This window comes from Vigna umbellata, chromosome 7 (assembly GCF_029865625.1).
Source record: "Vigna umbellata cultivar VRB3 chromosome 7, Vumbellata_1.0, whole genome shotgun sequence".
In the NCBI taxonomy this organism is placed as follows: Eukaryota; Viridiplantae; Streptophyta; class Magnoliopsida; order Fabales; family Fabaceae; genus Vigna; species Vigna umbellata.
Window position 1 is genome coordinate 23,291,688 of NC_142171.1, and position 15,292 is coordinate 23,306,979.

Here is a 15,292-nt window from a genome sequence, read left to right on the forward strand (position 1 = left end):
ACTGCCAGTACTTCCTTCACTTCCTCAACTTCCTCCACTTTGTCCACTTCGTCAACTTCCTCCACTTCCTCCACTTCGTCAACATCGTCCACTTCTTCCCCTTCTTCCAGTTCGTCTACTTTGTCCACTTCGTCCAATTCGTCCACTTCTTCTTCTTGTTCTTCCACTACTTCTTCTTGTTCTTTTTGTTCCTCTTCTTGTTGTTGTTGTTCTTCTTCTTATTCCAGTTCGTGAACTTCGTCCTTTCCATCCACTTCGGCCATTTCGTCCACTTCTCCCTCTTCTTCTTGTTCTTCTTCCACTTCTTCTTCTTATTCTTCTTCCACTTCTTCTTCCACTTCTTCTTCTTGTTCTTCTTCTTGTTCATCTTGTTCTGCTTATTCTACTTCTTCCACTTCATCCACTTCGTCCACTTCGTTCACTTCGTGCACTTCGTGACCTTCGTCCACTTCGTCTACTTCATTCACTTCGTCCACTTTGTCAACTTCGTCCACTTCGTCCACTTCGTCAAATTTGTCCACTTCGTCCACTTCGTCAACTTAGTCCACTTCGTCCACTTCTTCTACTTCTTCCACATCTTCCACTTCTTCTACTTCGTCCACTTCGTCTACTTGTCCCACATCCTCCACTGCCTGTACTTCCTTCACTTCATCAACTTCGTCAACTTCCTCCACTTCCTCCACGTCGTCCACTGCTTCCAATTCCTCAGTTTCGTCAACTTCGTCCACTTCGTCAACTTCTTCCACTTCGTCCATTTCCTCCACTTCGTCCACTGCCTCTACTTCCTTCACTTCCTCAACTTCGTCAACATTGTCCACTTCCTCCACATCGTCCACTTTCTCCAATTCCTCAACTTCGTCAACTTCCTCCACTTCCTCCACTTTGTCCACTTTCTCCACTTCGTCCACTTCGTCAACATCGTCCAGTTCGTCAACTTCGTCCACTTCTTCCACTTCTTCAAGTTCGTCTAGCTCGTCCACTTCTTCCACTTTTTCTTCTTGTTCTTCCACTACTTCTTGTTGTTCTTCTTGTTCTTCTTCTTGTCCTTGTAGTTCTTCTTCTTCTTCTTCCAGTTCTTCAACATCGTCCATTTCGTCCCTTTCGTCCACTTCGTCCATTTCGTCCAGTTCGTCAGCTTCGTCCACTTCTCCCACTTCTTCCACTTCTTGTTCTTCTTCCACTTCTTCTTCTTACTCTTCTTCGACTTCTTCTTCCTATTCTTCTTCTTGTTCATCTTGTTCTGCTTATTCTGCTTCTTCCACTTCTTCCTCATCGTCCACTTCATCCACTTCGACCACTTTGTCCACTACATCCACTACTTCCACTTCTTCCCGTTTGTCCACTTCGTCCATTTTGTCAACTTCGTCCACTTTGTCCACTGCCTCTACTTTCTTCACTTCCTCAACTTCAGCAACTTCGTCCACTTCCTCCACGTCGTCCACTGCCTCCAATTCCTCAGCTTCGTCAGCTTCGTCCACTTTGTCCACGTCGTCAACTTTGTCCACTTCCTCCACTTCGCCCACTTCCTCCACTGCCTCTACTTCCTTCACTTCCCTAACTTCATCAACATCCTCCACTTCCTCCACATCGTCAGCTTCCTCCAATTCCTCAACTTCGTCAACTTCCTCCACTTCTTCCACTTCTTCTTGTTCTTCTTCCACTTCTTCTTCTTATTCTTCTTCCACTTCTTCTTGTTTTTCTTCTTCTTGTTCATCTTGTTCTGCTTCTTCTGCTTGTTCCACTTCTTCCACTTCGTCCACTTCGTCCACTTTTCCACTTCATCCACTTCGTCCACTTTTCCACTTCATCCACTTCGCCCACTTCGTGCACTTCGTCCACATCGTCCACACCGTCATCTTCGTCCACTTGGTCAAGTTCGTCCACTTCGTCCACTTCGTCTACTTCGTTCACTTCGTACGCTTTGTCCACGTCGTCCACTTCGTCCACTGCCTCTACTTCCTTCACTTCCTCAACTTCGTCAAATTCGTCCACTTCATACACGTCGTCCCCTGCCTCCAACTCCTCAGCTTCGTCAACTTCCTCCACTGCCTCTTCTTCCTTCACTTCCTCAACTTCGTCAACATCGTCCACTTCCTCCACATCGTCCACTTCTTCCAATTCCTCAACTTCGTCAACTTCCTCCACTTCGTCCACTTCGTCCACTTCGTCAACTTCCTCAACTTCGTCCACTTCGTCAACATCGTCCACTTCTTCCAGTTCTTCCACTTCGCCCAATTCGTCCACTTGTTCCACTTCTTCTTGTTCTTCCACTACTTCTTCTTGTTCTTCTTGTTCTTCTTCTTGTTGTTGTTCTTCTTCTTCTTATTCCAGTTCGTCAACTTCGTCCTTTTCGTCCACTTCGTCCATTTCGTCGACTTCGTCAGCTTCGTCGACTTCGTCCACTTCTCCCACTTCTTCCACTTCTTCTTGTTCTTCTTCCACTTCTTCTTCTTTTGCTTCTTCTTGTTCATCTTGTGCTGCTTATTCTGCTTGTTCCACTTCTTCCACTTCGTCCACTTCATCCACTTCGTCCACTTTGTCCGCTTCATCCACTTCGTCCACTTCGTGCACTTCGTCCACATCGTCCACACCGTCATCTTCGTCCACTTCGTCCACTTCGTCCACTTCGTCCACTTCGTCAACTTCGTCCACTTCGTCTACTTCGTCCGCTTTGTCCACTTCGTCCACTTCGTCAACTTCGTCCACTTCGTCCACTTCTTCTACTTCTTCCACTTCTTCTACTTCTTCCAGTTCGTCCACTTGGTCCACTTTGTCAACTTCGTCCACTTCCTCCACTGCCTCTACTTCCTTCACTTCCTGAACTTCGTCAACTTCATCCACTTCCTGCACGTCGTCCACTGCCTCCAATTCCTCAGCTTCGTCAACTTCGTCCACTTCCTCCACTTCCTCCACTGCCTCTTCTTCCTTCACTTCCTCAACTTCGTCAACATTGTCCACTTCCTCCACATCGTCTACTGCCTCCAATTCCTCAAGTTCGTCAACTTCCTCCACTTCCTCCACTTCGTCAACTTCCTCCACTTCGTCGACTTCTTCCACTTCTTCCACTTCGTCCAATTCGTCCACTTCTTCCACTTCTTCTTCTTGTTCGTCCAGTACTTCTTCTTGTTCTTCTTCTTGTTGTTGTTGTTCTTCTTCTTATTCTAGTTCGTCAACTTCGTCCTTTTCGTCCACATCTCCCACGTCTTCCACTTCTTCTTGTTCTTCTTCCACTTCTTCTTCTTGTTCTTCTTCTTGTTCATCTTGTTCTGCTTATTCTGCTTCTTCCACTTCTTCTACTTCGTCCACTTCGTCCACTTCATCCGCTTCGTTCACTTCGTCCACTTCATCCACTTCGTCCACATCGTCCACACCGTCCACTTCGTCAACTTCGTCCACTTCGTCTACTTCGTTCAGTTCGTCCACTTTGTCCACATAGTCCACTTCGTCAACTTCGTCCACTTCATCAACTTCGTCCACTTCTACTTTTTCAACTTCTTCCACTTCTTCCAGTTCGTCCAGTTTGTCAACTTCGTCGACTTCCTTGACTGCCTCTACTTCCTTCACTTCCTCAACTTCGTCACCTTCGTCCACTTCCTTCACGTCGTTCACTGCCTCCAATTCCTCAGCTTCGTCAACTTCGTCCACTTCGTCCACTTCCTCCACTACCTCTACTTCCTTCACTTCCTCAACTTCGTCAACATCGTCCACTTCCTCCAATTCCTCAACTTCGTCAACTTCCTCCACTTCATCCACTTCCTCCACTTCGTCCACTTTGTCCACTTCGCCAACTTCCTCCACTTCGTCCACTTCGTCAACATCGTCCACTTCGTCAACTTCGTCCACTTCTTCCAGTTCGTCTAGTTCGTCCACTTCGTCGACTTCGTCCAATCCGTCCACTTCTTCCACTTCTTCTTCTTGTACTTCCACTACTTCTTCTTGTTCTTTGTGTTCTTCTTCTTGTTCTTCTTTTTCTTCTTATTCCAGTTCGTCAACTTCGTCCTTTTCGTCCACTTCGTCCATTTTGTCCACTTCGTCAGCTTCGCCGACTTCGTCCACTTCTCGCACTTCTTCCACTTCTTTTAGTTCTTCTTCCACTTCTTCTTTTTATTCTTCTTCCACTTCTTCTTCTTGTTCTTCTTCTTGTTCATCTTGTTCTGCTTATTCTGCTTCTTCCACTTCTTCCACTTAGTCCACATCGTTCACACCGTCCACTTCGTCCACTTCGTCTACTTCGTCCACTTTATCCACTTCGTCTACTTCCTAAACTTCGTCCACTTGGTCAACTTCGTCTAGTTCTTCTACTTCTTCCACTTCTTCCAGGTCGACCACATTGTCAACTTCGTCCACTTCGTCTACTTCGTCCACTTCTCGCACTTCCACTTCTTCTTCTTATTCTTCTTCCACTTCTTCTTCTTCTTCATCTTGTTATGCTTATTGTGCTTCTTCTACTTCTTCCACTTCGTCCACGTCGTCCACTTCGTATACTTCGTGTACTTCGTCCACATCGTCCACTCCGTCCGCTCCGTCCACTTCGTCAACATCGTCCACTTCCTCCAATTCCTCAACTTCGTCAACTTCCTCCACTTCCTCCACTTCGTCAACTTCCTCCACTTTGTCAGCTTCGTCCACTTCATCGACTTCGTCCACTTCTTCCACTTCTTCCAATTCTTCCAGTTCGTCTAGTTCGTCCACTTCGTCCATTTCATCCGCTTCGTCCACTTCTTCCACTTCTTCTTGTTCTTCTTCCACTTCTTCTTCTTATTCTTCTTCCACTTCTTCTTCTTGTTCTTCTTCTTCATCTTGTTCTGCTTATTTTGCTTCTTCCAATTCTTCGACTTCATCCACTTCGTCCACTTCATCCACTTCGTCCACACCGTCCACTTCGCCCACTTCGTCCACTTCGTCAACTTCGTCCACTTCGTTTACTTCGTTCACTTCGTGTACTTTGTCCACTTCGTCCACTTCGTCCACTTCGTCAACTTCGTCCACTTCGTTTACTTCGTTCACTTTGTGTACTTTGTCCACTTCGTCCACTTCGTCAACTTCGTCCACTTCCTCTACTTCTTCCACTTCTTCCAGTTCGTCCACTTTGTCAACTTCGTCCACTTCGTTTACTTCGTCCACTTCTCGCACTTCCACTTCTTCTTCTTATTCTTCTTCCACTTCTTTCTTCTTCTTGTTCTTCTTCTTGTTCATCTTGTTCTGCTTGTTTTGCTTCTTCCACTTCTTGCACTTCGTCCACTTCGTACACTTTCTCCACATCGTCCATTTCGTCGTCTTTGTCCACTTCGTCCACTTCGTCCACTTCGTCCACTTCGTCCACTTCGTCTACTTCGTCCACTTCTTTTACCTCGTTCACTTCGTGTACATCGTCCACTTCGTCCACTTCGACAACTGCGTCCACTTCCTCTACTTCTTCCACTTCTTCCACTTCTTCCAGTTCGTCCACTTTGTCAACTTCCTCCACTTCCTCCACTTCGTCCACTTCGTCAACTTCGTCCACATCGTCCACTTCGTCCACATCGTCCTCTTCGTCAACTTCGTCAAATTCGTCAACTTCGTCCACTTCTTCCACTTCTTCCAGTTCGTCTAGTTCGTACACTTCGTCAAACTCGTCCACTTCTTCCACTTTTTCTTCTTGTTCTTCCAATACTTCTTCCTGTTCTTCGTGTTCTTCTTCTTGTTCTTCTTCTTCTTATTATTCTAGTTCATCAACTTCGTCCTTTTCGTCCATTTTGTCCACTTCGTCAGCTTCGTCGACTTCGTCCACTTCTCGCACTTCTTCCACTTCTTTTTCTTCTTCTTGCACTTCTTCTTTTTATTCTTCGTCCACTTCTTCTTCTTGTTCTTCTTCTTGTTCATCTTGTTCTTGTTATTCTGCTTCTTCCACTTCGTTCACTTCGTCCACTTCAACCACTTCGTCCACTTCTTCCACATCGTCCACTTCGTCCACTTCGTCCACTTCGTCCACTTCGTCCACTTCGTAAACTTCGTAAACTTCGTCCACTTCGTGTACTTCGTTCACTTCGTCCACTTTGTCCACTTCATCCACTTCCTGAACTTCGTCCTCTTCCTCAACTTCGTCCAGTTCTTCTACTTCTTCCACTTCTTCCACTTCTTCCACTTCTTCCACTTCTTCCACGTCGTCCACTTCGTCCACTTTGTGAACTTCGTCCACTTCGTCTACTTCGTCCACTTCTCGCACTTCGACTTCTTCTTCTTATTCTTCTTCCACTTCTTTTTCTTGTTCTTCTTCTCTTTCATCTTGTTCTGCTTATTCTGCTTCTTCCACTTCGTCCACTTCGTCCACTTCATCCACTTCGTCCACTTCATCCACTTCGTCCACATCGTCCACACCGTCCACTTCGTCCACTTCGTCCACTTCGTCCACTTCGTCCACTTCGTCCACTTCGTCCACTTCGTCTACTTCGTTCACTTCGTCCACTTTGTCCACTTCGTCCACTTCCTCAACTTCGTCCTCTTCCTCAACTTCGTCCAGTTCTTCTACTTCTTCCACTTCTTCCACTTCTTCCAGGTCGTCCACTTTGTCAACTTCGTCCACTTCGTCTACTTCGTCCACTTCTCGCACTTCCACTTCTTCTTCTTATTCTTCTTCCACTTCTTCCTCTTGCTCTTCTTCTTGTTCATCTTGTTCTGCTTATTGTGCTTCTTCCACTTCTTCCACTTCGTCCACATCGTCCACTTCGTACACTTCGTGCACTTCATCCACATCGTCCACTTCGTCCTCTTCTTCCACTTCGTCCACTCCGTCCACTTCGTCAACTTCATCCACTTCGTTCACTTCCTCAACTGCCTCTTCTTCCTTCACTTACTCAACTTCGTCCACTTCGTCCACTTCGACAACTGCGTCCACTTCCTCTACTTCTTCCACTTCTTCCACTTCTTCCAGTTCGTCCACTTTGTCAACTTCCTCCACTTCGTCAACTTCGTCCACATCGTCCACTTCGTCCACATCGTCCTCTTCGTCAACTTCGTCAAATTCGTCAACTTCGTCCACTTCTTCCACTTCTTCCAGTTCGTCTAGTTCGTCCACTTCGTCCAACTCGTCCACTTCTTCCACTTTTTCTTCTTGTTCTTCCAATACTTCTTCCTGTTCTTCGTGTTCTTCTTCTTGTTCTTCTTCTTCTTATTATTCTAGTTCATCAACTTCGTCCTTTTCGGCCATTTTGTCCACTTCGTCAGCTTCGTCGACTTCGTCCACTTCTCACACTTCTTCGACTTCTTTTTGTTCTTCTTCCACTTCTTCTTTTTATTCTTCTTCCACTTCTTCTTTTTATTCTTCTTCCACTTCTTCTTCTTATTCTTCTTCTTGTTCTGCTTATTCTGCTTCTCCCACTTCTTCCACTTCGTCCACTTGGTCCACTTCATCCACTTCGTCCACATCGCCCACACCGTCCACTTCGTCCACTTCGTCAACTTCGTCCACTTCGTCTACTTCGTTCACTTCGTCCACTTTGTCCACTTCGTCCACTTCCTCAAGTTCGTCCTCTTCCTCAACTTCGTCCAGTTCTTCTACTTCTTCCAAGTCGTCCACTTCGTCCACTTCTCGCACTTCCCCTTCTTCTTCTTATTCTTCTTCCACTTCTTCTTCTTGTTCATCTTGTTATGCTTATTGTGCTTCTTCTACTTCTTCCACTTTGTCCACGTCATCCACTTCGTATACTTCGTGCACTTCGTCCACATCGTCCACTCCTTCCGCTCCGTCCACTTCGTCAACATCGTCCACTTCCTCTACATCGTCCACTTCCTCCAATTCCTCAACTTCGTCAACTTCCTCCACTTCCTCCACTTCGTCCACTTCGTCCACTTTGTCAGCATCGTCCACTTCGTCAACTTCGTCCACTTCTTCCAATTCTTCCAGTTCGTCTAGTTCGTCCACTTCGTCCATTTCATTCTCTTCGTCCACTTCTTCTTGTTCTTCTTCCACTTCTTCTTCTTATTCTTCTTCCACTTCTTCTTCTTGTTCTTCTTCTTCATCTTGTTCTGCTTATTTTGCTTCTTCCACTTCTTCGACTTCATCCACTTCGTCCACTTCATCCACTTCGTGCACACCGTCCACTTCGTCCACTTCGTCCACTTCGTCCACTTCGTCCACTTCGTCAACTTCGTCCACTTCGTTTATTTCGTTCACTTCGTGTACTTTATCCACTTCGTCCACTTCGTCAAATTCGTCCACTTCCTCTACTTCTTCCACTTCTTCCACTTCTTCCAGTTCGTCCACTTTGTCAACTTCGTCTACTTCGTCCACTTCTCGCACTTCCACTTCTTCTTCTTATTCTTCTTCCACTTCTTCTTCTTGTTCTTCTTCTTGTTCATCTTGTTCTGCTTATTTTGCTTCTTCCACTTCTTGCACTTCGTCCACTTCGTACACTTTGTCCACATTGTCCAATTCGTCGTCTTCGTCCACTTCGTCCACTTTGTCCACTTCGTCCACTTCGTCTACTTCGTCAACTTCGTCCACTTCTTTTACTTCGTTCACTTCGTCCACATCGTCCACTTCGTCCACTTCGACAACTGCGTCCACTTCCTCTACTTCTTCCACTTCTTCCAGTTCGTCTACTTTGTCAACTTCCTCCACTTCCTCCACTTTGTCCACTTCGTCAACTTCCTCCACATCGTCCACTTCGTGCACATCGTCCTCTTCGTCAACTTCGTCAAATTCATCAACTTCCTCAACTTCGTCCACTTCTTCCAGTTCGTCTGGTTCGTCGACTTCGTCCAACTCATCCACTTCTTCTTCTTGTTCTTCCACTACTTCTTCTTGTTCTTCGTGTTCTTCTTGTTCTTGTTCTTCTTCTTCTTATTCCAGTTCGTCAACTTCGTCCTTTTCGTCTATTTCGTCCACTTCGTCAGCTTCGTCGACTTAGTCCACTTCTCGCACTTCTTCCACTTGTTTTTGTTCTTCTTCCACTTCTTCTTTTTATTCTTCGTCCACTTCTTCTTCTTGTTCTTCTTCTTGTTCATCTTGTTCTTCTTATTCTGCTTCTTCCACTTCGTCCACTTCGTCCACTTCAACCACTTCCTCCACTTCTTCCACATCGTCCACTTCGTCCACTTCGTCCACTTCGTCCACTTCGTAAACTTCGTCCACTTCATGTACTTCGTTCACTTCGTCCACTTTGTCCACTTCGTCCACTTCCTGAACTTCGTCCTCTTCCTCAACTTCGTCCAGTTCTTCTACTTCTTCCACTTCTTCCACTTCTTCCACTTCTTCCACGTCGTCCAGTTCGTCCACTTTGTGAACTTCGTCCACTTCGTCTACTTCGTCCACTTCTCGCACTTCGACTTCTTCTTCTTATTCTTCTTCCACTTCTTCTTCTTGTTCTTCTTCTTGTTCATCTTGTTCTGCTTATTCTACTTCTTCCACTTCGTCCACTTCATCCACTTCGTCCACTTCATGCACTTCGTCCACATCGTCCACACCGTCCACTTCGTCCACTTCGTCCACTTCGTCGACTTCGTCCACTTCGTCCACTTCGTTCACTTCGTCCACTTCGTCCACTTCGTCCACTTCGTTCACTTCGTCCACTTTGTCCACTTCGTCCACTTCCTCAACTTCGTCCTCTTCCTCTACTTCGTCCAGTTCTTCTACTTCTTCGACTTCTTCCACTTCTTTCAGGTCGTCCACTTTGTCAACTTCGTCCACTTCTCGCACTTCCACTTCTTCTTCTTATTCTTCTTCCACTTCTTCCTCTTGCTCTTCTTCTTGTTCATCTTGTTCTCCTTATTGTGCTGCTTCCACTTCTTCCACTTCGTCCACATCGTCCACTTCGTACACTTCGTGCACTTCATCCACATCGTCCACTTCGTCCTCTTCGTCCACTCCGTCCACTTCGTCAACTTCATCCACTTCCTCCACTTCCTCCACTGCCTCTTCTTCCTTCACTTACTCAACTTCGTCAACATCGTCCACTTCCTCTACATCGTCCACTTCCTCCAATTCCTCAACTTCGTCAACTTCCTCCACTTCCTCCACTTCGTCCACTTTGTCAACATCCTCCACTTCGTCCACTTTGTCAACTTCCTCCACTTCGTCCACTTCGTCAACATCGTCCAGTTCGTCAACTTCGTCCACTTCTTCCACTTCTTCCAATTCTTCCAGTTCGTCTAGTCCGTCCACTTCGTCCACTTTGTCCACTTCTTCTTCTTGTTCTTCCACTACTTCTTCTTTTTCTTCTTGTTCTTCTTCTTCTTCCAGTTTGTCATCTTTGTCCTTTTCGTCCACTTCGTCCATTTCATCCGCTTCGTCGACTTCGTCCACTTCTTCCACTTCTTCTTGTTCTTCTTCCACTTCTTCTTCTTATTCTTCTTCCACTTCTTCTTCTTGTTGTTCTTCTTCATCTTGTTCTGCTTATTCTGCTTCTTCCACTTCATCCACTTCGTCCACTTCGTGCACTTCGTCTAGTTCGTCCACTTCTTACACTTCTTCTTGTTGTTCTTCTTCCACTACTTCTTCTTGTTCTTCTTCTTCGACTTCGTCCACTTGGTCCACTTCATCCACTTTCTTCCAATTCATCAACTTCGTCCACTTTGTGAACTTCGTTCAGTTCGTCCATTTCGTCCACTTCGTCAGCTTCGTCCCTTTCTCCCACTTGATCTATTTCTTCTTGTTCTTCTTGTTCTTCTTCTACTTCTTCTTCTTCCACTTCGTCCATTTCGTCCACTTCGTCCCCTTCGTCCACTTTGTCCACTTCGTCCACTTTATCCATTTCGTCGACTTCGTCCACTTCGTCCACTTCGTTCACTTCCTCCACCTCGTCCACTTCGTCCACCTCGTCCACTTATCCCACTTCTTCCACTTCATCTTCTTGTTCTTCTTCCACTTCTTCTTCTTGTTCGTGTTCTTCATCTTTTTCTTTTTCCAGGTCGTCAACTTCGTCCATTTCGTCCACTTCGTCCATTTCGTCCACTTCGTCAGCTTCGTCAACTTCGTCCACTTCGTCAGCTTCGTCAACTTCGTCCACTTCTCCCACTTCTTCCACTTCTTGTTCTTCTTCCACTTCTTCTTCTTATTCTTCTTCCACTTCTTCTTCTTGTTCTTCTTCTTGTTCATCTTGTTCTGCTTATTCTGCTTCTTCCACTTTGTCCACTTCGTGCACTTCGTCCACATCGTCCACACGGTCCACTCCATCCACTTCGTCCACTTCGTCAACTTCGTCAATTTCGTCCACTTCGTCCACTTCGTTCACTTCGTCCACTTTGTCCACTTCGTCCACTTCGTCAACTTCGTCCACTTCGTCCACTTCTTTTACTTCTTTCACTTCTTCCACTTCTTCCAGTTCGTCCACTTCTTCTACTTCCTCCACTACCTCTATTTCCTTCACTTCCTCAACTTCCTCAACTTCGTTAGCTTCCTCCACGTCGTCCACTGCCTCCAATTCCTCAGCTTCGTCAACTTCGTCTACTTCGTCAACTTCGTCCACTTCCTCCACATCGTCCACTTCCTCCAGTACCTCAACATCGTCAACTTCCTCCACATCGTCCACTTCCTCCAATTCCTCAACTTTGTCAACTTCCTCCACTTCCTGCACTTCGTCCACTTTGTCCACTTCGACAACTTCCTCCACTTCGTCCACTTATTCCACATCGTCAACATTGTCCACTTTGTCAACTTCGTCCACTTCTTCCAGTTCGTCAACTTCGTCCTTTTCGTCCATTTCGTCCACATGGTCCACACCGTCCACTTCGCCCACTTCGTCAACTTCGTCCACTTCGTCTACTTCGTTCACTTCGTCCACTTTGTGCACTTCGTCCAGTTCGTCAACTTCGTCCACATCGTCAACTTCGTCCACATTGTCAACTTCGTCCATTTCTTGTACTTCTTCCACTTCTTCCACATCTTCCACTTCTTCCACTTCATCCAGTTTGTCAACTTCGTCCACTTCGTCTACTTCGTCCACTTCTCCAACTTCCACTTCTTCTTCTTATTCTTCTTCCACTTCTTCTTCTTGTTCTTCTTCTTGTTCTTCTTGTTCTGCTTATTGTGCTTCTACCACGTCGTCCGCTTCGTCCACGTCGTCAACTTCGTATACTTCGTGCACTTCGTCCACATCGTCCACTTCGTCCACTTCACCCACTTCCTCCACTTCCTCCACTTCCTCTACTTCTTTCACTTCCCCAACTTCGTCAACATCGTCCACTTCCTCCAATTCCTCAACTTCGTCAACTTCCTCCACTTCCTCCACTTCGTCCACTTTGTCCACTTCGTTAACTTCGTCCACTTCGTCAACATCGTCCACTTCGTCAACTTCGTCCACTTCTTCCACTTCTTCCAATTCTTCCAGTTCGTCTAGTTCGTCCACTTCGTCCACTTCTTCCACTTCTTCTTGTTCTTGCACTACTTCTTCTAGTTCTTCTTGTTGTTGTTCTTGTTCTTCTTCTTCTTCCAGTTCGTCAACTTTGTCCTTTTCGTCCACTTCTCCCACTTATTCCACATCTTCTTCTTGTTCTTCTTGTTCTTCTTCCACTTGTTCTTCTTCTTCTGCTGGTTCCTCTTCTTCTTCTTCTTCTTCTTCCACTTCGTCCCCTTCCTCCACTTCGTCTACTTTGTTCACTTCTCCCACTTCCACTTCTTCTTCTTATTGTTCTTCTTGTTCTTCTTCTTGTTCATCTTGTTCTGCTTATTCTGCATCTTCCACTTCTTCCACTTTGTCCACTTCGTCAACTTTCTCCACTTCGTCAACTTCGTCCACCTCTTCCACTTCGTCCACCTCGTCCACTCCGTCCACTTCTCCCACTTCTTCCACTTCTTCTTCTTGTTCATCTTCCACTTCTTCATCTTGTTCATCTTCCACTTCTTCTTGTTCTTCTTTTTCTTCTTCGTACACTTTGTCCCCTTCGCCCTATTCGTCCACTTCGTCCACTTCGTTCACTTCATCAACTTCGTCCACTTCGTCCACTTCTCCCACTTCCTCCACTACTTCTTCTTGTTCTTCTTGTTCTTCTTCCACTTGTTCTTCTTCTTCTGTTGGTTCCTCTTCTTCTTCTTCTTCCACTTCGTCCACTTCGTCCTCTTCGTGCACTTCGTCTACTTTGTCAACTTCGTTCACTTCTCCCACTTCCACTTCTTCTTCTTATTGTTCTTGCACTTCTTCTTGTTGTTGTTCTTCTTGTTCATCTTGTTCTGCTTATTCTGCTTCTTCCACTTCTTCCACTTTGTCCACTTCGTACACTTCGTCCACATCGTCCACTTTGTCCTATTCGTCCATTTCGTCCACTTCGTCAACTTCGTCCACTTCTTCCTCTTCTTCCACTTCTTCCACTTCGTCAACTTCTCCCACTTCTCCCAGTTCCACTTCTTCTTCTTGTTCTTCTTCCACTTCTTCTTCTTATTCATCTTGTTCTGCTTATTCTGCTTCTTCCACTTCTTCTACTTCGTCCACATCGTCCACTTCGTACTCTTCATCCACTTCGTCCACTTCGTCAACTTCGTCCACTTCGTCGACTTCTTCCACTTCGTTCACTTCGTCAACTTCGTCCTCTTCGTCCACTTCGTTCACTTCGTCCACTTTGTCCACTTCGTCCACTTCGTCAACTTCGTCCACTTCTTCCACTTCTTCCTGTTCGTCTAGTTCGTCCATTTCTTCCATTTCTTCCACTTCTTCTTCTTGTTCTTCTTCCACTACTTCTTGTTCTTCATGTTGTTCTTCTAATTCTTCTTCTTTCACTTCGTCCATTTCGTCATCCACTTCTTCTTGTTCTTCTTCTTCTTCTTCCACTTCGTCCAGTTCGTCGACTTCGTCCAGGTTGTCCACCTCGTTCACCTCGTCCACCTCGTCCACCTCGTCCACCTCGTCCACCTCGTCCACCTCGTCCACCCCGTCCACTTCGTCCACCTCGTCCACCTCGTCCACTTCGTCCACTTTGTCCACTACGTCCACTTCGTCCACTTCTTCTTCTTGTTCTTCTTCCACTTCTTCTTTTTGTTCTTCTTGTTCTTCTTCTTCCACTTCGTCCACTTCTTCAACTTATCCAATTCGTCCACTTCGTCCATTTCGCCCACTTCGTCAACTTCGTCCATTTTGTCCACTTCCACAACTTCATCGACTTCGTCCACTTCGTGCACTTAGTCCACATCGTCCACTTCGTCCACTTCGTCCACTTCGTCCACTTCTTCAACTTATCCAATTCGTCCACTTCGTCCATTTCGCCCACTTCGTCAACTTCGTCCATTTTGTCCACTTCCACAACTTCATCGACTTCGTCCACTTCGTGCACTTAGTCCACTTCGTCCACTTTCCCCACTTCGTCCATTTCATCCACTTCGTACACTTCGTGCACTTCGTCGACATCGTCTACTTCGTCCACTTCCTCCACTTCGTCCACTTCGTCCACTTCATCTTCTTGTTCTTCTTCCGCTACATCTTCTTGGTCTTATTCTTGTTCTTCATCTTGTTCTTCTTCTACCACTTCGTCCACTTGTTCCACTTGTTCCATTTCTTCCAATTCGTCCATTTCGTCCACTTCGTCAACTTCGTCCATTTTGTCCACTTCCTCAACTTCATCGACTTCGTCCACTTCGTGCACTTCGTCCACATTGTCCACTTCGTCCTCTTCGTCCTCTTCGTCCTCTTCGTCCACTTCGTCCACTTCGTCCACTTCGTCCACTTCGTCCACTTCCTCCACCTCGTCCACTTCGTCCTCCTCGTCCTCTTTGTCCACTTCGTCCTCTTCGTCCACTTCGTCCACCTCGTCCACATCGTCCACCTCGTCCACCTCGTCCACCTCGTCCACCTCGTCCACCTCGTCCACCTCGTCCACCTCGTCCACCTCGTCCACTTCGTCCACTTCGTCAACTTCTTCTTCTTGTTCTTCTTCCACTACTTGTTTTTGTTCTTCTTGTTCTTCTTCTTGTTCTTCTTCTTCCACTTCGTCCACATTGTCCACTTCTTCAACTTCTTCCAATTCGTCCACTTCGTCCACTACGTCAACTTCGTCTACTTCGTCCACTTCGTCAACTTCATCCACTTCTTCCACTTCTTCCACTTCGTCCACTTCGTCCTCATCTTCCACTTCTTCTTCTTGTTCTTCTTGCACTACTTCTTCTTGTTCTTCTTCTTCCAATTCGTCTACTTCGTCCATTTCGTCCAGTTCGACCACTTCGTCCACTTCGTCCACCACGTCCACTTGTTCAACTTCGTCCACCTCTTCCACTTCTTCCACTTCGTCTAGTTCGTCCACTTCGTCTGCATCTTCCACTTCTTCTTCTTGTTCTTCTTGCACTACTTCTTCTTGTTCTTCTTGTTCTTCTTCTTGTTCTTCTTCTCGTTCT